Source organism: Ruditapes philippinarum, unplaced genomic scaffold, assembly GCF_026571515.1.
Source record: "Ruditapes philippinarum isolate M1 unplaced genomic scaffold, ASM2657151v2 ctg15826_1_1_1_1, whole genome shotgun sequence".
NCBI classification, from domain to species: Eukaryota; Metazoa; Mollusca; class Bivalvia; order Venerida; family Veneridae; genus Ruditapes; species Ruditapes philippinarum.
In genome coordinates, this window is record NW_026858802.1 from 4,741 (window position 1) to 31,315 (window position 26,575).

General features: G+C 31.6%; 1 long non-coding RNA gene across 1 annotated transcript; it reads left to right on the forward strand.

The window, feature by feature from the left end:
* Positions 1-2,294: 2,294 nt before the first annotated feature.
* On the forward strand, positions 2,295-18,228 carry LOC132754316 (uncharacterized). The gene is made up of 3 exons (XR_009629067.1): positions 2,295-2,677; positions 17,509-17,584; positions 18,021-18,228. It is a non-coding gene; the product is annotated as an uncharacterized LOC132754316 (long non-coding RNA).
* The last annotated feature ends 8,347 nt before the right edge of the window (positions 18,229-26,575 follow it).

Here is a 26,575-nt window from a genome sequence, read left to right on the forward strand (position 1 = left end):
AGATTTATTTGTGTAGTATTCGGTCATAGATATCGCTAAAAATAGCATTTTCATTGATTAAAATCATATTCATCCGCGTAATTTGTGAGTGTGCATTTATTGACAATTCCATAAGCCAACGCTACTTTTAAAGTTTGAATGTGTAGTAATTTGTTGGACACTTGTAACAAAAACTTGTTCTTTCTTTTAAATTGCTGGTTTTTAAGCAGTTTTGAGTGAGAACTACATTGCGTTGTTAGGACTGTTGGGAAATATTGTGTTAGACCGTGGATGTTAGCTATGTATTTATCTGATCTTGCGATCAGAAAATACAAAAATAAATGAATAAAAAAACTGTTGCACCTTGCAGCTGCATTAATTTTTACCCTGCAGCTTCTGCTTAAACCTAAAACTCGGCCAGTAATGTTTGTACAATCTTACCTGCAGGTTTTTCTTTTTGTGATATCCCTAAAAATTCAAATGGACTGTTTCAAAATGGTAAAGACTTTTCAGAAATGTGACCAATTTTTTAGGAGATTTTATTATATCTTGACATGTTGCATAATTGTATAAAATATATACTTTTTAGGCATGAAATTATATCAAACCTTAAAAAGATTCTTTGCAGTAAGCAAAATGTTCTTCAACATAAACAGTTGTGACAGATTTGGGGCACTCTCGGACCAATTAACACTGCAATTATCTAGTCATCTACAGGAGATAGCTTTCATATATACATATATACAGATGTATTTTTTGTGTATTCAGCAATCTATTTATCTATAGACCACCAGACCACAAGTTCAGCAGGGGATCCACTTATCAGAATTACTGGTGATAAGATCTTGAAGTTCCTACATGGTTTACCTAGTCCAGCATAATCTAAATACTAAATGCCTCTATTTCCTCTCATTTACGAAACAGCCATATGTAAGGCATGTGCAATATATAATACTCAATACTGTATACATTAATGTTAGAATTGTTGTATCATAAACAATTGTTTGTTTACACATGAAATTGTGTAGTGAATGCTTGAAAATGGAGAAAAATATATATTGTTTAGAATGGTGTAGGCAGACACATCTGAGGTTCATATGCAGCCAATGACCCCCTAATATTTGTGTCTTCTGTACTGACTATCAAGCTAACTTAGTGAAGGACAATGATTTTTCAAATGTACCCAATGCCTTCTGCTATGATCTACATGGAGGTCACAATACAATCTTTAAACATTGTATGTATAACTAACAGAAGAGTTTCTTTTCTTAATTATAAAATGAAATACATCGGGGAACAATATTGTAATGCTCCAAAGAAAAATCATTTAATTAAAAAAATGTTTAAAAATGTGGACAGCAATTGAAATTATCAACAGCAATGGAAATGACATCACTAAAGGGAGATACAAGATTACTGAATGTTACAATATAGAAGTTAATTGGTTATATTGTTTATTCTATTGTAGTAACTGTTCATATAGATAAAAAGACAATTAATACTTTAATTAATTACACTACAGAACATCAGAGTGCAGTGATGTTATATATATCACAGAGATATCTGACAGCTCTGAAATGAACTCGACCTTATCTTCTACTCCTCATCTTCATCAGGTTGTCTCACATAACTAATATGTTATCACAAAAAATACATGACACTTCTTCCATTCCATTTCTAAAATCAAGAATATTTTTTATACTGTTTAGATAACTTTGACAAAAACTAGAGTGCATTCAGATCAATCAGCAGGCTTTCTTTTGAAACTTTTCTATATGTTTTTCGATATCTTAAAAAAAAATTCTGGATTTCTCAGTCATTGTTTTATTGTTGGCTTCATTTTCATATCTTGCAGGAAATCTTCTGAAAATACAAAACTTTCCGGCAGAATTATGTTTTCCGGCAGAATTATGTCTAACATACAGGGAGTATCAGTTCAACTTTATGAATTCATTTATTTTGGTGAATTTTGAGATTTATTGTAAAACATCAGCAACTTATTGATCATTGTTTTCATACAGATTTTTATGGTGCATAAAGCAATGTTTATGTTATTTTCTTGCAAACTTAGCATGTTGAAATGTACTGAATTTTGAAAAGAATTTCAGAAGGATTCAACTGTTTTAATGTAGCTCTAAATAATTATGTAATTTATTTAGGTATACAAAACAAAAAAGTTCTCAGCTTAAAAATTGTTCCAGTGATTCCATTACAGACTTATGTATAACACTAAATTATTATTCTTTTTGAGACTGTTAATTGAAACATTTTATTTTGTAACTAAATTGAGGCAAAATAAATTAAGTTCAATAAATTATTCCAGTAGAGAACAGTATCTCCAATGGAATGGTAGCAGATAAGCCTTGTTGCAGAAGAACTCTGAGTATCTTCTAGCAAAGATTAGAGAATTCCATTTTGACAATATGTTTATTCTAGACTATCAGTGGAAGGAGATAATTGTTTCTTATTTTATTGAGAAACAAAATAAATTTCCACTGGGAGATTTTGTACCACCCCTAATTATTTTTCTTGAGGTTCATTTTTGTTTACTGAGGCAATTTCTGCCTACATTTTGGTTCACTGTTCTGACTACACTGTTTATTTTGGAATATCTTCAGGAACATTAGTGCCAGGCGATGTCAAGAGCTTAAATCATAAATATTTCAAAAGGTTAAAAGAATCAAGAGGCGGTAGCCAGGTATCATAAGTTATTTCTAAACTTGGGTAATGGATTATAAGTTTCAGCATAATAGCAAACCAAAACTGAATTAGGTTTGGTGTGGGTGGCCAAGTGGTTATGGTTGTTGACTTCAACCACTTGTCCCTAACTTCTGTGGGTTCGAATCCCACAGAGGACTCTGGATTTTTTCATGTGACGAAGCTATCCAGTGAACATAAGAAATGGTAGTTAAGACTACTCAGGTGCCCCGTTTGTGCCTTTCTTATCTTTCTTGTTCTCATAAACAATGATTCTCTCCCCAGTGCACTTTCAACTTCTGCCAAAAAATGAAGATACAAAATGTACAGAACAAATGAAAATAATACTATAAATAAGTATTAAGACCTTCATTCAAGTGAAAATCAACTAAATAAGGAAACTCATGCAGACATTGTTAACTTTTTATTTAATCAAATTATTTTCAATTTAATTAAAAGTAATTGGTGACATTATCATGATATCATGCCTTGTCCAATTTGATAGATGATGACATCATAGTAATTAGTACTTCAAAATGACTCACACCATACCATGTGTTATCTGCAGATCACTCATATATTTCCAGGGCAATAAAGACCCCACTTATGCTGATTTTAAGTGCTATCCCTACAACCCAGATACCCCAGTATAACTATAAACCCTGCAGCAAGTCTTCTGGCCTAATGCATCACTGTCATAATTAAAATGACTTAAATACTTAAGTTACATCAGTTTTACAATAAACAAGCCCATAATGTTTACACTTCCTCTTTATCTAGAAGATTATCTGACTTTTTGTTAACTGTTTCAATTATTGTTCCATAATTCCAGCTGAAAAATTGGTTAATAGTTACAATCAGTCATGTCACAGTCAGGCATCTTGTGTTCACATTGTGCCAATTCTGATTCATTCCTTTGTTGAATATTGGTAATATAATCTAATATTTCAGTCTGTTTATTAACAATTAACACTGATCGGAGATAATGATGAAAGTTTTTATCAGAATGAGGTTCAAAAGGTTGAAGATGTTTTCTTTTACTATCAGCATGTTTGGTTTGTATTTATAGAGGTTTGCTCAGGCACTTGTTAATCCTCGAAGACATATGCCTGCCAGAAATCCGAGTAAATTGTGTAAATATTGAATGCTGTGGGTTTTTTTTAACAACTTTATTGTTGCCGATAAAGGTACTTCAAACTCATTAGCTTCTTAGGCTAGACTTGTGTAACTATGTGTTGTATAGGGCCATATGTTTTTCGGCCTAGATGAATGGTTATGATAAAGAAATAGGAGATCTTTTGTGCAAAATGCTAAAAATTCATGCTTTCTATAAGTTGTCCCTGTTGTCCCTGTTTTTATATAAATATTTGGATGCATTACCAGGCAAATCAAGAGAAATCTACTATCCTGCACCAGAATGTACCAGTTTTTGTATGATTTCTCTTCATATTGAATCTAAGTTAATTTTCACAGAATGGAATAGATTTGTTCTATACTATATCTAGATGTTTTATATTTTGAATTCCTATATTATACATGTATAAAGTTACATTGTAGTGTCAGGAAAAGGCTATTAATCCTTAAGTTAATACAGGGCAAATTACTGTTCAATGTTTCTTGAATTTGTTTTAATCTTTTTCTGTGGGGGTGGGGGGGGGTCTTTTCTTTTTTATAGACTTAATGTGTACATTTATTGCTAGCATAATAAACAAGATGCAACAGAAATTATTTCATTGGGTATGAAACAAACAAACATTCACCTTGGCCTTTAAAAATATTTTAGTATTTTGATAATCTGAGTTTTATAGTGACTCATTTTGTCATTGTGTGGCTTCTGTTCAAGAATATTTACTTGTTTTAATGGTTATATATAAGCACTGAGTGGTTTTCAAGATTTTCAAGGAAGTTCAAGTTTTAGGTAAAAAGGGTTATCGAAAAAAAATGTCAATATATAGAAGTGACTCAATATTTGCACTCACGTTTGAGTAATTTATGAAGGACTTTTGTTTGAAAAAAAATCTAGTTTATATTTAAAATGTAGCATTTAGAGAAGATGGAGGTACTTGAAAAAAATAAAGAAATCCATTATAACAATGTATGGCTTGGTAATTGACTAAATATTTGCTCAACTTTATCGATTTATTTTTGAGAGTCTGATATTCTGTCATAACAGTAACAGGTTAAAGTTACTTTGGTATTTATGGGACGAAAACTTAAATCTGATTTTCAACTAATTAAATTATTATATTCTTATATTTTGTTAAATAAAACAAATCCTGTTAGATTTTTGTTTGTTTTTAACTCTTTAGAATAAAATTTTAATGATTTCATATATTGAAATACAAAATTTGGGCTATTAACAGTTAAAATAGAGCCTCAGGTCAGACTGCACAGCACAGTCTGTACGTTCTATACTGGTTGCAATGTTATAATCACTCATTTTCAGCATGTTATATAGTGAAAATTGAGGGCCATTTACTAATGTTCCTTTGAAAAGTATAATGTTTTCCCTCAATTGTAACTTCATATTTCCAAGTTAGGAAAATGTTCTTTAATGCATACATTCTTCCTCATTTAGACTATTGTTGCACTATTTGGGGTAATTGCAGTAAGGAACTCTTAAACGACATGTATAAATTTCAAAAACGTGCAGCAAGAATAATACTTGATAAAGATTTTGATGCACCTACTGATGAGTTATTTTCTGAATTGAACTGGATGAAATTCTCTGATAGAGTGAATTATAAAAAGGCCATTTTAGTATACAAGTCCCTAAACAATCTTCTCCCTGATTATATGCAAAATCTTTTTACAAATACAGAAAATAAATCATTAAGAACATATGAACAAAGACAACGTTTAGTCCCCAAACCAAGAATTGAATTCTGCAGAAAATTCCTATTATATTTAGGCTCAAAATTTTGGAACTCCCTCCCTTTAAACATAAGAAATTCTTCCAACTTACAAACATTCAAAAATTATCTTAAATGGTGGTTCTCTGGTGGGCATCAAATAATCTAGCTATTGTTTTAATATCACATATATACATGTATGTCTCATAAAATGTACAATTTCATACTTTCAAATGTTTATATTCATTTTCTTATTGCATTTTTCAATAACTCTACTTTTCTATGTTGTATAACTTGTATACATTAAGTTTTCTTTGTTTATATAAATCTTCTGTTTGTAACTGTATATATGTACATTTTGATAGAGGCTCATAGGGAAGACTGGGCTTGCCTAACTATGTTGCCTCTTTAAATAAAGTCTTTATTATTATTATTATTATTATTATAATTATTTTTGCGTATGAATAAGCCACCTTAAAGAAAAAGAGCCCTAAAATAACTGATTGAAACATATTCTTAATTAAATAAGACATTAAATGACCCCACTGCATTTTCTTTCAATATTTTCCAATTTTATGACAGCCTGTTTAAAGTGTATTTTTTTTAAAAACACCAATAATTGATAAAAAATTTAATATCAGCACATTAATTTTCTTTTATTCATTTCAAGATTGTCCTGATATAAAAACTACCATCATCTGGATCACACAGGAACTTGATTGTTTGAATTGTACCTTTCAATTATTTGTTTTTATTTCAAGTTTTTGCCAGTTATTGAATATTGGAATTCTGATATCATACAATATTAATTCATTAATTGAGCCGCGTCACAACAAAACCAACGTAATGCGATTGCGACCAGCATGGATCCAGACCAGCCTGTGCATCCGCTCAGTCTGATCAGGATCCATGCTGTTCGCTTACAAACCCTATTACAAGTAGAGAAACTAAAAGCGGATAGCATGGATCCTGATCAGACTGCGCGGATGCGCAGGCTGGTCTGGATCCATGCTGGTCGCAAACGCATTACGTTGGTTTTGTCGTGATGCGGCTCAATGATCAAATGTTATATGATCATTTTCCTTTAAGTGGGTGATTATTTAATTCATTTATTGCAGTGTTTAAAGTGAGCAAATATTTACTAAGTTAATGACTCACTAACTATTATAGAAATAGCATGTCATAGCACATCCCCTTGTAATATGATCGAAGGTAAGAAAAATATTAGATTACCTCTCTTATATCACAAGCTCAGAGTTGGTTTGGTAGAAGATTACATACTGCAACATTATCTGTACCAAACCTGAGTGACTTGTGTCAAAAAAAGGGTTCACAAAATTCAGCCCCGCATCAAAATTTAGTTAACACGGGACCATCGGAAAGGCACCTAGTAGGTCAATATTCAATAAAAGCAGTTTCAAGGGCACAAAGGGTAAAATACGGGGGAGGCACACCAATTAATGTCGTTTAACATCACATCACTGAAATCTGTCATTAAAAACAGGTCACAAGCAAACAATTTGCCTGTATTTTGAAGAAAACTATAAGAAAAAAGAAATGATTGACTTGTGCATCAGTCAAATATAAGCCCGTCCCCGTCCATCCAAGAAAAGTGTGGGTGTGTTGAGCAAGTACAGAATTTATGTAATGAGTTTGTTTTAGCATCAATGTAGCAGTGGTATGTTGCAGTGCAGTGACATTTGAGCCGTGTCACGACAAAACCAACATAATGGGTTTGCGACCAGCATGGATCCAGACCAGCCTGCGCATCCGCGCAGTCTGATCAGGATCCATGCTGTTCGCTTACAAACTCTATAACAAGTAGAGAAACTGATAGCGAACAGCATGGATCCTGATCAGACTGCGCGGATGCGCAGGCTGGTCTGGATCCATGCTGGTCGCAAACCCATTATGTTGGTTTTGTCGTGACGCGGCTCATTTAGAGGAGATTTTAACATCTGGCAGGACATGTCACCTTTACCACTAAGGTTGAATATCCAAAATTATAAGTCCATTAAACTAAAGTATTCAGTGGATAATGGGAAAAGTGTGTGTTATGAAAAAAATATAATAACTGAAAACAAATTTGAAACTTAAATCTCATGAGATTCATAAACTATTAAAACAAGCAGCTAACACTTTATACAGGACCATTAGACATGTTTTACCAGATCATAAAATATATCTGGGATAATTAGTTAACTGTGATTTGTCACCCCAATGAATATTTGTCACCTGTTGTGTGAGGGAAAGATTCATTTCCTGCCTGTATTCTCACTTTCAGACAGAATTCATAAGCTTCTTTGTCTTTGTGCAGTGAGGCTTTTACCCCGGCTTTTACTGGCCCTTTTTTTTATAAACTTGGCTGTTCCCATAATCTCCCTTAGCCATGACAAGCTGTTAGAAATATTGATAACCCATTTTTATGCTCCCCGAAAAAATTTCGGGGGAGCATATAGTCGCCGCCTTGTCCGTCCGTCCGTCCGGCCGTCCGTCCGTCCGTCCGTCCGTCCGTCCGTCCGTCCGTCCCCTTTTCTTGTCCGGGACATAATTTTGAAACAACAAGAGGTATCAACATGAAACTTTGTAGGTAGATAGATCTCATTGAGTAGGTGTGCAGTGCACAAGAACCGTAACTCTGACTTGCCTAATTTTTGAATTATTCCCCTTTGTTTATTTTTACACTTTGAACTTTGTCCGGGACATAACTCTAAAAGTATAAGAGGTATCAACATGAAACTTTGTAGGTGGATAGATCTCATTGAGTAGAAGTGCAGTGCACAAGAACCGTAACTCTGCCTTGCCTAATTTTTGAATTATCCCCCTTTGTTTATTTTACACTTTGAACTTTGTCCGGGACATAACTCTAAAAGAATAAGAGGTATCAACATGAAACTTTGTAGGTAGATAGATCTCATTGAGTAGGTGTGCAGTGCACAAGAACCGTAACTCTGCCTTGCCTAATTTTTGAATTACCCCCCTTTGTTTATTTTACACTTTGAAATTTGTCCGGGGCATAACTCTAAAAGTATAAGAGGTATCAACATGAAACTTTGTAGGTAGATAGATCTCATTGAGTAGAAGTGCAGTGCACAAGAACCGTAACTCTGCCTTGCCTAATTTTTGAATTATCCCCCTTTGTTTATTTTACACTTTGAACTTTGTCCAGGACATAACTCTAAAAGTATAAGAGGTATCAACACTAAACTTTGTAGGTAGATAGATCTCATTGAGTAGGTGTGCAGTGCACAAGAACTGTAACTCTGCCTTGCCTAATTTTTTAATTATCCCCTTTGTTTATTTTACACTTTGAAATTTGTCCGGGACATAACTCTAAAAGTATAAGAGGTATCAACATGAAACTTTGTAGGTAGATAGTTCTCATTGAGTAGGTATGCAGTGCACAAGAACCGTAACTCTGCCTTGTCTAATTTTTGAATTATCCCCCTTTGTTTATTTTACACTTTGAACTTTGTCCGGGACATAACTCTAAAAGTATAAGAGGTATCAACATGAAACTTTGTAGGTATATAGATCTCATTGAGTAGGTGTGCAGTGAACAAGAACCTTAACTCTGCCTTGCCTAATTTTTGAATTATCCCCCTTTGTTTATTTTTTACACTTTGAACTTTGTCCGGGACATATTTCTTAATGTATAAGAGATATCAACATGAAACTTTGTAGGTAGATAGATCTCATTGAGTAAGTTTGCAGTGCACAAGAACTGTAACACTGTCTTGCCTTCTTTTGTAGTTATTGCCCTTTGTTTCATTTTGACACTTTGAACTTTGTCTGGGACATTATTCTAAAATTATAAGAGATATCAACATGAAACTTTGTAGATAGATAGGTCTCATTGGGTGGAAGTGCAGTGCTTAAGAATCATTACTCTGCCTTGCCTTATTTTGAAGTAATTGCCCTTTGTTTATTTTTACTTTTTGACTTTTGTCCTGGACATTACTTTAAAACTATTAGAGATATCAACATGAAACTTTGTAGGTAGCTAGATATAATTGGATAGAACTGCAACGCTTCAAGAACCTAAACAAAGCCTGGTGTAATTTTGGAGTTATTGCCCTTTGTTCATTTTTTTTATACTTTCCTGTGTCCAGAACCTTCTCGGGGAGCATCACCCGGTTCAACCGGTTCTTGTTGTTTTGTAGTGTGGTAGGTCAGTTTTCAAAGATTTTGTTGTGCAAATGAATCAATATTTAATCTCAAATTTCTCATAAAAAAATTTGCTAAAACAAATATTACATCATAACACACTGTTCATTTTCATTACAAAGCTGTCGGCCAGGCTGTATTGATCCATAAAAAAATATTTTTCTCTCATTGTTAAGGGCAGTTTTTCATTAATTTTTTTTCGCATTAATTAGAATTGAAGTTTTACATCATTTAGGTTGATTTTTTATGTTTAATTTATTTTTACAGCTGAATGCTGAATTCAAGGTGTTGTTGATTAGAATCGGCTAGGATCATTGTGAACTTGAGTGATATAATTATTGGTTTTTCATTCACTCAGTTTTCATTCCTTTGTTGACAATTTTTAGTATTTCATCTCTTTTAAAGTGGAAGTTGAATTTGCATGATAAAGGTAAAGTGATGTTTGCATTACATATTAAATTTCATCATGAACTAAGATTATGTCACTGTGGTCCCTTGTTATCACAAGACATCATATCAGCCTCATGGCCATGCTGACATACAAACAGTGTCCCTTTTCATTTGTTGAAACAGCATTTTTTTTGGACAAAAAAAGGTTTTAACCCATCATTTGATACTGGGTTTTAAATGGGATTTTTTGAGGGGATGATAGTATATACAGATAGTATATTACTTTACTGAACTATTTAACTACCAGCGTACATTTAAAAAAAAAATTAAAATATTTTCAGCAGGGGCAGATCTTGTACAATTCACAAAGTTAAACTCATTAGAGTCTGTACAAAAAGAGTGTCCGTTAGAAGTACAGATTAAAAAATATTTATCTGATTCTGTATATTACCAATCTTAAAGTTGATTAATACTTATAATTAAGCATGCATTTAAAATACCATTTCCTGTGTTCATTCTTCCTTCAGTAATCAACATTTTATTGTTTCATCATTGAAGAGTTATATTCCAATATGCATTATTGAAGAACAGTCATTGTAAAATTTTAATTGATAAATAATTGCAATTTAATCACTGCACTTCAGTTTCAATATGTTTTCCATCAGAAAAAAATTTCTTTTATTACATTATTTCTTATATATTTTTGACAGACTTCCATAATACAATCTTCCCCTTACCACATCTACTTTGAAATCATCATTAACAGTTTATGTTCACATAAATTTAATGGGTTTTTTGTAACCTACCTTATCACAAGAATTATATTAGTAACATAAATATATTGTTGATTGATCAATGTGATTTTTGCAATTCACCATTGGCCCTGATACTAATGATTTCACATAAAGATAATGGAAGTCTCTTATGTATCAAACAAGTTGATACCACAAATAAAGTATAAAAATCACAAATAAAATATAAAAATCTCCAATAAATAATAAAGTTTGAAATAACAGAAGCCAAAGGTAGAAATAAAAGCTAAGATGTATCAAGGGTTTTATTGCAGTGTTCATTGGAGAAGTAATAAACAGGTCATGAACTATACCACAAAATATGGCAGATAAGCAGAGATTACAATCTGAGGTGTTACAAGGTGTGGTTACCAACGGTAACAGAAGGTCAAGGATCTTTTGAGAAAAAAAAGCTGTCAGTTGCTGTTTATGTTGGAAACAGTCTTGTGACAGCTTGAATAACTTAGAATACCATTGTGAATCATTTAAGTTACAGTAATTCTGTTTTAATCTGTTAATATTGACAAAACTATTAATCATTTTTTTAGCGAAAACTTCAAAATGAGTACTATAAGCTGACTGAATAGTTAACAAATTAATGCAGACCATGATCTTGGTCTGCACTGGTGGGATTGAAAGATACAGTGACCTCTATGAGTTGGAATGGTCATTGGTTTGAGCCCCGTCTGGAAGATACTTAGTTCCTTTATAGAATGAGTAATTCTGAATCCTTTGTTATTTCATGCATTTATATGTATCTTTATGAAATTTTTATTTTTTCATGATAAAATTTAAACCTGTACATGCATGATCAAAAATGTAAATACACAGATCAAATAAACTTAAAACATTTAAACTGTTACATTAATGATGATCATAAATTTTATGATCATAAACATATTGTCATACTTTTTGCCTCACATTATAAAATATTGTTGGATTTAATACTAGTACAAAGGTTATGAAGTGCATGTTATTTATATGATCAAATACTACATACACTTAAGTGACTAATACATCATGAGTTGTTCAAATTCAAATACATTGATTGTATAAGTATTTTTCATAGTAAACTAACTAACTTTCAATAAAACATTTACATCAATTCTGTAAACTAGGATCAAAGCAGTCTGGCATGAACAAATATTTGCATTTTTCAGTTTTTTAGGCATGAAGCCTTTTGAAGGAGTAAATAGTTCAAATTTAGTTACATTAACCATTTAGTTGGCCAAAAGAGCCTGACAGCACTTCCTGAACTTCTATCTGACCTCTACTATAATTATTATGAACTATATAACTAATTATTTTTTTTTTCGTGGAAGAAAAAAAATGTTCTTATTTAAATAATTGATTTTTTTAAATGACAATAAAATTCAGTAAAGTCTCATAAAAGCCACTATTTTATATCTGTTCAGTTTCCCTGAGAGATATTTAATACAAATATTGATTTACATGTGAAACAGATGGTGTTAAAACAGAGTATGCTTCAATGACAATGAAAAGTCTTGTTTAATATTTTAACATATGCCTGTAAGCCAGGTAGCTGTCAGCTTGCTTAATTGGTTCTTTAATTGCTCCAAAAAGTTATTTCATTGCTCTTTGAATTTGTAGTAAAACCATTCTTTGGTTGTTACAGAAATAAAATTGAATTTAATTATTTGCAATGACCATAGATCATAATGAATTTAAAATATTCAGTTATTTTCTTTTCAGATCTTGTATTTTAAAGCACATGATAAATCTAAAACTGAGTTTCAGAAGTGATATATGAAACTGTTGGTCACAGTCAATTTAACTTAAGTGCAGCTTGTGTTTATTGACCCCTATCTTCTCTTTAAATTCTTCTATTCATTGTCAATCTCAAATTATTTTCAAGACAAAAAGTTACACTTTATGGGTCTTTCTTGGGGCATCCTTGTAATATCTGGTATCCTTGTAATATCTGGTATGAGAAGATAACTCTGATTTTGATTTGATACAGTTATGTCCCTTTCTCTGCCTTAATTGATTTCAAGCTTACTGCTGAAGACTTGGGGGTAATTCTGAGATATATGAAATACTGAAATTAAGACACCACGTGTTGACGAGCAATGTCAAGTTATTATTACCATACATAACATAAAATGTCAAGGTCACTTAAAGGTAATTTACCTGTACTGGGCAGAAGTTCTTTTTAATGTGTAACTTTGTAGGTATTTGTAAATCACAATATTTGGGACAAATATTATTAGGCAGCTAATAGAAGTTATAATAATTTTCACCAGCAATATTATAAGTTTATTTCTCAGAGAAATAATTCTTCTTGTATATAAATTGATAAATACTATTCAAGTGCTGGTGACATTTACAGTAATTATGTGGCATAAACCAATTACCAGTATATTACAACTTGGAATTCAATTAACTATTTCAGCTTTCATACCAGTATATACATACATAACACATTATAATTGCCAGTTAAAGCAACTAAATGTTTCCAGGAAAAGCAAAGTGATGAAAACTTTAACAAAATGCTCTTGCTTGCAGCTGCGGGTACTAATGTACATGATCATGTAGTTTTACTTTATTAAATAGTGCTGTCCATTGAGTAACGACAGACAATAATATTATATCTTAGAAAATGGTATTCGCCATCATTAAACACAAATAAGAAATAAAGTGGCGACATTGCTGAGTGGCAATGCATCAGACCAGTAATCTAACGAATACTGGCCGTGTGTGTTCAAAACCCTGTCAGGGACAAGCCGTTGTTTCCTGGAGCAAGAAACTTTACTCACATTGCTAATTACTTGTTGTTCCCTGAGGAACGGTTCTCAGAGTGTTTCAATAAGTTTACAGCTTTCATCACAATCAAATTAAAATTAATTTAAGATAGAATTGAAGAAATACAACACGTCAACACTATAGTGCAGATTAAGTAATTTAATAATCTACTGGTTTCGGTTCTAATTAACCTATCAGGTAAAACATTTACAAAATTTTCGAGCTAAATTTAATTTGTATACATATAATCTCAGATTTTAGGATAATTAATTGATACCATTTTTTGTAAAAAAATTTGTTCTTACTATCAATATTTCCTCAATTATTCATCTTTCCTGCACTATGGTTTATGATGAAGCTGGTTTAATCACTTAATGCATTTGTTCAGATATTCTTTTAATTAAATACTATTTTAGTTAATTATATGCTATAATATTTAATCATTCTTCCTTTCTTCTTGATTTTCTACTACTTCTGCAGGCATTCAGGCTTTGTTACAATGCTCCACAAGTTACAGAAGAAGACTAATTGCTTCAATGCATTACATTCCTCCCACTGTAATACTACATTCAGATAATATAGGTCACCTAATGCCTTTCTTATGGACCGTTTCAAATCCATTTACTCTGTATCTGTATCACAGGAGTTAGTAATTAACTTATTGTAAAATGTAATGGACCAGACTTGTAGAAAGATTCCTCACTAATTTACATTTGAACTCCTGGAAATATATTCTACCCTCCACAGACTGTCTCAGACCAGATGTAACCTTTCCTTTACTAATAAATAACTTGATTATATTCTTCTTTTTGTAACTTATATAACTTTTTCATTTTCAGTTATTAAATTAAAATAGTAATTTCCCTTAAGGTGTTTGGAAAAAAGTCTATAATTTAATTTAATTTGTATAATGTAATCTCACTGGGTAGTAAAATATTGTGATTAAAATAATATTGTTTTCCTAATGTGCCATAATACAATTCATGCATTTGGTAATGCAATAAACTAATCTCCTTAAAATTAATAATTTCTGTAAGCTCAGTTTGCAATGACCTTGACATAGTCTACATAGACAACAATTTTCTGTACATGGCCTGTTTTAGTCTATTGTTTTATGTCAAAACTTCCTACATTCATATATATTTATGTTTCTCAATTACTTTCAAATGACATATACATGATAATTCTAAGGTCAAGGTCACATTTGCAGGTCAAAGGTCATAATCATGGCTTAATCAAATTCAATTTTTTTTTATTCAGAAGACATGATCTCAATGAATTTCTCTTCTAGAGGAAAAGTTGTAGAGTAGAAGTACAGATATAAGATAATAATTTTATAGAGAAATTAACTTGAGTATGGTATATAAAAGATGTTAAAGATATAAACCCAGTATCACTGAACATATGTTGCTCAATCAAATGAGCATAAATACAACTCCCACATGTTACTACATTTGTTCGTTCTTGATTGTTTGCAATGGGCTTATCGTTAACTGTTTTCTTATCATTTTCTGTAACATGTATGTAAAAGATTGCAATCATCAGCTCCAAGCTAAATAATAAATAATCACAACACTTGAGCAAATATTCATGACAATGAAAATATTTTGTGTATACTGAATCAAAGAAAATTTCAGACTGCCAACATTCTTTTAGCTAAAGGTCGACTTAGGACTTAGTTGTCCGGTACAAATAACTCTTTACCTGTTTAATTTGTGTAATAGATTTCCAGCCTGCATCCAGTTTGAAATGGTGCATTTACTTTTAAGGAATGTAGATGTCACAGAGTGAGAAAAATGTGCAGCCAGACCAGGACTTGAACCGGGACTCAGAATAATGTGCACCCGCTCAATCAATGAGCTGAACTTCTAATTTGGTCCTCATAAAATCTTCTACCCTACTAATATGAAATTGTGCTAACGGTACTTACAAATATAATTGTGCTCTATACCAACAGTATGTCTGTTTTTGCTTGGGTTAATTACATGTACATGGTGTTATGAAAAATATTGGTAGGAGTAAGAAGAATTTGATACAATATTATATTATTATTCTCTTCTACATTACACACTACACATATTGCACTTGTTAGTAAGTTATTGTCTGCCTGATAGATCTTTAATTACGTTATTGCTTATATTGGCAGGGTTATTGTCTAGACTTCAATGTAATAAGTCATGTCACATGATGTAGATATTGTAAATATATCCCAGCTTACAAAATCATATCAAATCATAAAATTACTGTTTTTATTTGTCATTTTGTTTATTTCTCTAAAGTAAGAGAACTTTCATACTGCATTTATTCTGTTGTATATACTGAGGCACTCAAAGAGAATGATGGGGGGAATGCTGTGCCCACTGATAGAATTATTTGCAACAGCTTATTTCACACAGATTTTAATCTTTCAATTATTTGCTAAACTTTCTGACATTATATGTTACCCTCCACAGACCAGAAAACCACAACCTTCCTGTAGTACAATTAAGAAACACCTGTTAGGTAGACTTATATTTCAAGTCAATTAATGGTTTGCCTGTCGACAGGAGATAAACAGTTTAGATATCCCAGTTTAAAATGTTACATTACATACATCACCTCTTAGTTAGGTGTAGACCAAACTTTCTGCTATAATTGGCAATTAACAAGGCACTTAATATACTATACAATAATTTAATTGCTTTGTTACACACTACATTATAGAAAGATGATACCTCCTCCAGCATCTATGAAAACTCCCCTTGGTTAATTTGGTGAGATACACTCTCAGCTCTATATAAAGAAATGCTGATTTAAACTCTTAATTATCTGATCAATCATTGCACAATATATTATATATTAACTGTTCAACAAATTGTAAATTATATATGAATAAACTGTAATACATTCAGAGACTTGTATATTTGATAAAGAGTATGTTGCAGTGATGTTTAATTACATTAAAGCAATCTTGCCTAATACAATAAATTTAAAATCATAAGTTTTAACTTTTTGTTTAGTGATAAATTATATTATAATTAAAGCTGTATTCAGTTTTCGACTATTTGATAGTTAATCTGTTTTCGGCCCCTTATGTGCCTTTAAAGTGAATAGGTCCGTAATGGAACGTCTTTAATACCATAAAAATTATATATCAAAAGTAATAACGTCTTTTATAGCATAAAAATTATATGTTGATAGTTACAAGTACCACACGTGATAACAAACCACAGTATTGTTGTATATGAATGTTGTTGATTATGTGCAAGACATATGATCTGTTATGACATTTCTATATATAGCAGATAATTGTTCTACAAAAAATGATTATTATTATTATTATTATACATCATTTAAGTGTTCATACTTCAAATCACTTAGAATTGTATCATAGGGATTTTTGTTTGTTTTTGTTTGTTTGTTTTTGTTTGTTTTTTTGGGGGTTTTTTTCAAAAAATTTTTTTATATATAAGAATATCCAAATGACACATCCTGTATTCAGTTTGTATATATATAATGTATATATATTTGAAATTGCACCAATAGTAGACCAATCCACTTAAAATATTCGCCTGTAACGTTCAGCAGTCCAAAACATTAATTTTAGACATATACTGCTGATTTAAAGCTTTTTTCTACATTGATAATAATACACATTTTTCTGACAGAAATGTTAAACAGTAAAAAAAAAACAAAAAACATCTGCATTTTCCAACAATGGGACTACAGTAACAGGACAGGGGTACAGTTTACCTGTACAACATTTTTATTATTCTGATTCATGTTAATATTCAATAAATCAAGTACTGTATGATAATTTCTGTCAAGGTAACATCAATGATTAGATTTCAAGTAACATTTTATTTGTTTTTTGTTTTTTTTAATTACAGATTTGACAACAAAACTCATCTACTTACCTGTAACCACAGCAACCAAAAACAGCAAAGTTTTTGTGAAGAAAAACAAGTAAGCATCCATATTTTTTGTATTGCAAATTAAGTCCATCTAGAATTGGAGAATATTAAACTCCCATTATTTTCACTATAGTCACTTCTAGTCATTCAGCTAACACTGTTTATGAAAAATAATCTCCAATAAAAACTTCACTGTACAATGATTATGTCAAATCAAATAAATCTTGATATTTTCCATAAATCTTCCATATCCTTATGAACTGAACTGGACAATAAAATATCCCTGAACATAAATAGTTATAAGTTCTGAAGTAACTTATCTTTGCTTGTTATAACAGTAATATTTCCACTATTTTTTCCCAATAATCTCTTGTTTTTTTTAATTATTCATATTTCCAATTACAACTTTTTACTTTGCCTGACAGATATGAGTTGTAGAAGATTAAACTGCCTGCTTTATAACTCTGCTAATATTTTACAACTTTCAGCTATACTCTCATTCTTGCATAAGTAACAGATTGCCTTTCCTGGGAGATCTGTAGTAAATTGGTCCAATTCATTCACACTCCAGTTTACTACTGAAACTCGCCCAGCATGAGATGCTCTGTAGCTATAAATAGTAACAGTCAATTGCTGTGGAGGCTGCACCTGGACAACTCATTAATATTCATGAGCTACAGGTAAGATAATATATGCATATGAAATGAGGTGGAACTTGTTAAATATTTAGATATTAAATACAAGATTGTTCAGTCTGTAATTTCTCATAAATTCATAAATTTCTTCTGTTGACCTGGTGTTAACTGTTACTGTAAAGAGTTGAAATTTTTTGTTATTTTCTGGTAGGAAATGAAGCAGAAAATGTAGTTGTCACCACAAATATTTTAATGAAAAATAAACAAGAAATGTTTTTATTGTTAGAGCGTGATAGAAAGCTGAGGTGATATGTTATGGTTTTATATGTCATCACACTGTCTATATAGTATCACTTTAAATAGAGGTTACCCCATCATGATGATGTTAGCCCTATTACAGGAAATGAGAAATACATTGTAAATATAAATGAACACTGACCTTTCTTTTTAAAGCATTTAATTGAAAAAAAATGGAATGTAATTTTTTCTTAACCGTTTTCATAGCTAGTAAGGACAAAACCATTCATTAGTTTTAGGGAAAATTTCTAAATATTAACTGAATTGTGAAGTTGACTGACTTGAAATAAAAATAAAGTTGTCACTATTTAATTACAATACAATTAAAAAGAAAGGTTATATTGTAAACATTCTGATATATTCTTAGTGAAACAATTAAAAATTTTAATTGCTTGAGGGGAAATATATTTTACAATTATTGCCGCAAATAGCTAAGGTATTAGATTTTTTTTTACTTGTTCTTTTATTGAGATAAAGACAAAAACTTTAACTTGGTTAATTTTTTTGTTATTCAGTAAGTGGTTAAAGAGTTTGTCACAAATGGAAATTCTACTATAAAAATTTATATTTTGGTATGGACACCTTATACACCTAGAGGTTGAATACTTTTAATAACATCATTATATTTTTCATCAACCATCGAATATGGACACCAGATAATGCATTATCAGAATGCATACACTAGTTGAAGTGTGAAAGGGTGGTCTTTGGTTTAGAAGAACTACCTTAATTGACAGTAAATAACATGACTCATGTGAAGTGTTAAAAAAGAACTACCTTGAATTGACAGAAATAACATGGAACTTGGACTTAACACATTCTCTGCAAAATTTATTTCATTGAATTGTCCTTTGAATTTAAAACTGTTCAGATTTTAGTATTAAGGCCCTAAAATTTAAAGTGAGTTGCCTGCAGTATAGTATGTGTAAGGTCAGACTACCTTGGTTTTTTTCAGTGCATCTCATTGTAAAATTAAATGTCACATCTGAAGTGTGCACATGTGATCATGGACTTGAAGGGGCTCGAGGATTAGACACTGGTATCCTAGAATCAAGTGAGGATTAACTGACAGCATAGCTACCAGTTGTTGGTATAAAGTGATGATTAACATTATACTAATCCTATTTACAGTGACTGATGTATCATTTTAACTGCAGATTATTATCTAAATTTTATGTTTGACATTTTCTCCACATGTGCTAGATTAAGATAACATGAATTTGAAGATATTAAGCAAACATTATCATCAGTGTGAAAATATATCCTTATTTGCTAGAAGGTTTAATTTGTAGTAGTTGGAACAAAGTAGTAGAAAGGAGCATATTTAGTAAAATGATATTTGGGTATATTTAGTAACAGAAATATTTCCCTCAGGATATTTATGGCTTTCACTCTAGAATTGAAAAGTGAATCGCTGGACATTTGCCAGGCTCCCCACCCCCACCCCCCCCCACTCCCCCACTCTCATGTGGAAATTTTAAGATGGACATTTGCTCCCACAGTTTGGTCCCTTGTTAAATGTATATCAAATGCACTCCTAAGCAAGCTTATGTTTAAGTACAAATGCATTTATTTAATAAATTATCCATTTATTGTTGCACTTTCGTTAAAATATAAGCTCAAGCATGCATTTAGCAAAGTCCCAAATGGAAATGTGGGAGGGTATTTAAGGTTGGGGGGAGAAACAGTCAAGTTATTCAATTAAGTTCAACCATTTCCTGATTCATAATAACCTCTTGTCTGAAATGTTGATTTTAAGCAGTTTGGCCATTCCTCGTTATTTTTTTACATACAGTTTTTCATATGTAATGCATTACACAAATTTTACATTTTATTTTATTTTAAAGCTAAGATGTGATTAAATTGTGAATGATAATTTAAGATGTAAATACCACCTCAAGACATCTGTTTTTATTGTAGATACGAGAAGAAAAAAAACTTACAAAAAATACTGTTCTAGTAAAAAGCTTGCAAAATATTTACATCATCTAATTCAAATTTTTTTTTCTTTTCAAAAATATTATGTTTTTGATAAAAAAACAGGAACACCAAAGAATGCACGTATTTCAGAAGAAAAAAACCCCAGACTATTTCCTTTTTCAATCAAACAAGTTCAGTATGTTAAATGGAGCTTTTCGTGCAAATATTTATATCTAATGGAGCGATTATCATAGAAATATCAAACACTGAAATTTTCCAGGGAAGAGAAGTCAGGCCAGCAAAAGATCTTTATATTGATGTTATAGGAAGGGTTAAAGAGTGTGATTTGATTGTTGGGAGGATGGTTGGAGATTTGATTACATTTGTTGATATTTTCCAATCAAGCGGCCCTCTCAGAATTTGTTCAACTTGTTACACTACTAATGTAATGGACAATTTGTTTCAGAAAATGGTGTCTTGCAGAGGTCTAGAGACATATGAAATGTACTTAGCAGTTAGAAGGATTTTGTTCTGAATGATTAAGTTGATGTACTTGATAAGGTCATTCAGATCACAGAATATTGGTAATTTGCTTGATAGTCTACAGTCAAACCTGTAGATATAGCCACATTGGAACAAATAGTAAACCTTTAGACGTATTGAACATTATGCAGGCATGGGACAAGCTAGAATTCCATACAACTGTCTTTTCCGCCTCAACCCCCACCTTACCTCCCCCCCCCCTGCCCTTAACCTCAAATGAATCTGCACATATGTAGTTTGACCAGAAGTACGTACAGTGTGAGTATTTATTTTCTTAGGTCATTTGAATATATTTTGAGAGAGTAAAGTGCAAATTCTTTTACCCATTTTGCTAAACAAAATCACTTCTTTCTTTATAAAAAAAGCTTCATTATACATAAAAAATATTTTTTGTTTCATCTATTAAGACTTGTATTGAGTAGTAACTGGCAGCTTCTTTTAAAATATCTGGTAATCAGAAGTAAACCTTAGCAACATATTTTGGTGCACCAATGGTGTTTTAAGTTGAGCGTTGTGTTATAATTATTGGAAATTGTCTTAGTCTTAGATTAAGAAAACAAATTTCAAATCACAACATTAAAGTGCAGTAATAATTTTGGGAGCGAACAGTGCAGACCAAAATCAGTTGGTACAGTTGATCTGGATCTGCACTGGTCACATGGGCAGATATTTTGGCAATCAGTAGGCACTTACAGGGTTGAGCTGGTCAGGGTAGTTCAAAATTTGTGTAACTGAAGCAGATATTCAGTGGGTGTTAACTTCTAAAGGCTGAGTGTATCACATGGGTATTGCAGTAAATATTTTGGCAATTTTACATTGGATCACAAAAAAAGAATGATAGCAACTGTGCATCAGAATTTGTTCATGAAAATTTATGACTTGACAATTTTATCAAATGAAAATGACAGTTTAATTGTCAGTAAGTGGGTTTCTTATGTAAATAAACACTTCCGGAAACTTCTGCACAGTTGAAAGCAATTTGTATCCCATGATGAGAGAAATGATGCAATTCATCACATTTTTTTTTGTCTCTGGAGACACTTTGTATAAAACTCACATTAATGGCACAGTAAAATTGCTTTTATATTGCTCCGCCATTACAACTGAATGATTATATTCTATAGATAAATAATGAAATTCAGATAATACCGAAATTATGTCATATTTCCATAAAAATTCTATCAAGTTAATTTGAAAAACACAGTTAAGGGCATTAAATCATTTAAAACAGACCCGTTGAACATGTGCCGGACCAGACTGTACGCCAGTCATTAAGTAGATCATGTAATGAAAATTACACCATGAAGATGTTTTTTTCTTGGGAATAGTTTGCTGAGCTGTGCCAGGACCTTAGAATGCATTAATCATGTGGTCCAATTAGCATTACAGGCCTGCCCAATTAGCATACCATTATAATTATTTGCATACCGTTATATATGCATACCAAATTACCAATATGTGTACTGACCACTTATGTTAAAAAGAAACCACAAAATGACCACTTTTATTTGCACATGATCTATTAAAATCATATACTTTCCCATTTACTCAGAAAGAAAACCTTATTTCATGATCAATATTGTTAACAAACTTGTTATAGATATTCCATAACATAAACAGAACATACATAACAACACTCTTTGATTATTAAAAACACAGTTCATATTGAAAGACCACTCTGTTAACTGACCACCTCATATCATCTTATTTCTTGTTCAGTATATTTAAAGGAAATTCCTTTTCAAATGTTATTGAAATGGTTGGAATAAATGTTGGAATAAATTGCTGCATTTTGGCTCCTAATAATCTATCTTTACAGTATGGTCATCATTTACCAGCAGGTACATATTCAATAGTCATTGTGGTCAATTGAGATAAATTGTGGTAATTTAACCAGAGATTGTGCTTTTATTTTATAACTTTCAATACATATAATTTGATTTTATTACATATTGATGCTGCCTGTAGCACATATCTTTAATCAATTTCTTTGTCTGTGTTTGATTTTCAATCTATCATTTTATGACAGTTGCAATATCAGAGCATGATAATTGCAGGTTGCTTTATACATTTTATTACACAAATCTAAGCTACCGGAATTCTTGTGGCTTTTGAGATCAGAAAAATACCCCCAAGTCCCAAAGTTATACATATTACAAAGGGATAAATATAAGGGGGTGAGAGCAGCATATTCACCCCCCCCCCCACCCCATATTAAATTAACCAAGGCGTTTAGTGAATATGTCACTGAATAATAGCACCACCTGTGCCAGTTTGAACAAGCATTATTGAAAATGTCTAATTATATTGTCTGTATATGCTTTGTAAGATGAGTTGCTGGTATACAAACTTAGAAGACAGGAACTCACAGCACCTGAGATAGCAGTCTTTATTATAAAGTAATTATTCAGTAATCTAGTATTTTCCATTTTGCACAATTTTACAGGTCTTAAAAGCAGAAAGTAATCAAGGCTTAAAGTGCAATGCAATAAAAATCTAGTTTAAAGAGCATTCAAAAATTAAAGGCCTACTGCACTGGAATTAATTTTTTTTATAAAAGAAAATATTTTAATTATCAGTTCAATACCATAAGATATTGCACAGTTCAAATGCACAGTGTGTGTTCTTACAAACATTCCAAATTCATTACAAGAATACAAAATTAATAATGTAGACTGACAAAAATAACCCAACACTGCTTGGACCACCAACCCAAAATTTAAAGACAACAATGCTCTAGACAAATAATGCTCAAGATCACTGAGCTGTCAGTAATCACATTTAAAATATTAATCAAGGTTAGTGTGAAATCATACTTAAAAAGTTAAATGCCTAATAGTATAAATTAATAATGTTAGACATGTTTTTCTGTTCATAATTGTTTAAATCCTAGACATCCTCCTGCCTGTTTCAGTGCTGAATGTTGAAAAGATTAGCACTTGTGGAAAAACAGGATATTGAATTAAGTACTGCATGTACTTTAAATATATGTTTTCTAGAGGTTTCATTAAGACAAATAGGCAGTACAAAAATTGTCTTAAACTTTGCATGATTGTTTTCAAGATAACAGAAATATTTTTAAGTGAAAATGCAATGCAGCAATGCATTCATGCAAAATTTTCAGTTAACTAGATAGTGGGATTTACCTTTTTTATACTATCCAAGACTTGAGGAAAAAAACCCATCAAACTTTTAACGGGGTTATAACAAACTTTTTAATATAATGACTAATAAGAATATAGCATGTGAAAAAATAATGCACGAGTGCCATTTTAGTTTACACTGGCTTACCAGTTCTGAAGAAATTCTGTTTTTACAAAAAAATTATCAGTTGTTTATTAAGAGCCGCATCACAACAAAACCAACATAATGCATTTGCGACCAGCATGGATCTAGACCAGCCTGCGCATCCGTGCAATCTGATCAGGATCCATGCTGTTCGCTTTCAGTTTCTCCACTTGTAATAGAGTTGGTAAGCGAACAGCATGGATCCTGATTAGACTGCGCGGATGCGCAGGCTGGTCTGGATCCATGCTGGTCGCAAACCCATTATGTTGGTTTTGTCGTGACGCGGCTCATTTATATATGAGACAAGAAAACCACCTTAACTGATGATAATTGTAAACTCATTCTCAAACTTTTTTGCTTATCTGGAAATGAAGCACCAAAATATTTATCAAAGAAGTAATTATTTATCAAATTAATAATATAAATATGATGATATTATCATAGACAGATAGATAACTGACAAAGTTTGATTGATAAGAGAGGATGAAACCACCTGTTGATTTAATATAACATCAAGGAGCAGAGGAGCAGACTAATAACACCAATAATGACCTAAAATAGACCATAAAATCCAACAAAACATACATAGTTACACTTTATATATTAATATATGTATAGCTTGAAGAAAGGTATTTGAGGCAATGTGGCTGCAAATGTATGAAATAATCCCTTTAAAAATCAAAGGGCTGCAAGCTCTGTGGTATTTTCTGATCTTTGCAATCTAAATCATACTGACTCTCTGTATGTATTTTCCTATATAAGTTTATTTTTATATACTATAATTCATCTGACGCAGCGACTGCGTTAAGATTTTTTTTCTATAACAGTTTGAGATTGATACATATGGAATTTTGCATGACTAGAGTTGCATCAAAAATCATTTTTTATGACAGCCACACTTTATCCTTGCATATCGTGGCTACTTCCTTAAAAAAGACGCTTAAAAAAAAAAATTGCCTCGACTAGGATTTGAACCTTAGGCCTCTCACACCCTAAACGAGCGCGATACCAGCGCGATACCCCTGCACCACGGTGAAGTAATACGTAATATCTAGCCTGAATAAAAACAAATACATTGTAATTCTAAATTGAGAATTTCCATTTCGTGTTTGTAATCCTTATAAATTTCGAGGTATTTTGTTCACGATAAACCTGTTTAACACTGATAAAAATAATTTAGCGAAAATCTTCTCGCCAAAACAGTCCGACATGTATATATTCCACTACTCGGCAGTCAGATTTATTTGTGTACTACGCCCTGGAGTATTCAGTAATCGACATAGCTAAAAATAACATTTTCATTGATTAAAATGATATTCATCCGCGAAATTTGTGATTGTAACCTCATATTTCTATTGACTAATCTGAACTTTCAATGCACTGTAATTCGTTAAATGCCTACATTAAAAATTATTCTGTCTTTTAAATTGCTGGTTTTTAAGCAGTTTTGAGTGAGAACTACTTTGCGTTGTTAGGTCTGTTAGGAAATTTTGTGTTAGACCGTGGATGTTAGCTATGTATTTACTGATCTTGCGATCAGAAAATACAAAAACCCAAAAAACTCCCATTTTACAGTATTTCATCTGACAGGTAGAACTAATGAGTTAATCAAGTTAGAAACACATTGGTGGTAAATACAGTTAGTTTCATACATTAGCCTTAAATGAGTTAATTAAATTACTATAGGTGAATTTAATGGTGAATTAGAGAAGTATTAGTTTACACTCATGTCAAGTTTAACTGTTTAATGAAGCCTATTGCACTTATATTCTGGTAATTTAAAATGTCAGAATTATAGGAAAATGTTAAATATAATGAATATTTCAAAATCTTACCCTCATTTTATTGCTTTTTTTGTTTTTCTATAAGTAAAATGTTACTAAATGTTTATAAGAAAATTAGATATTAGAAATGTCGCTGACACAATTAAATATTGATTGGGGCTTGCATTGTTACTAATACAAAGACTTAAAATATCCATCATCCATTTACACCCCAGCCCATCAGTTTTACCAGAATTATAGTTAGGAACTCTTGTCTGTTCTTTAATAATATGCCAATTTGAAAAAGCATGTTGCAATATGAAAAACTGGAGGGTTGCTGGCTGGCTAGAATACAGCATCCAGTTTTATCAGGAGCATAATTATCCTAGTACAGTCATTTAAGGATTTCAGTATTAATTTTGGTGTCAAATGCTTTAACTAGGTCAGTAAGCCAAAGGTCAAGGTCAGATGTAAAAATTGCCATATATTTGACATGTGGAAATTTAGAACCCTATATTATTTCAGGTTCTTTAGCTGATCTCAATTAAGTAAAAGCTATGTCTTAAATTCTTTTCTACAATTATGCCCACATAAACA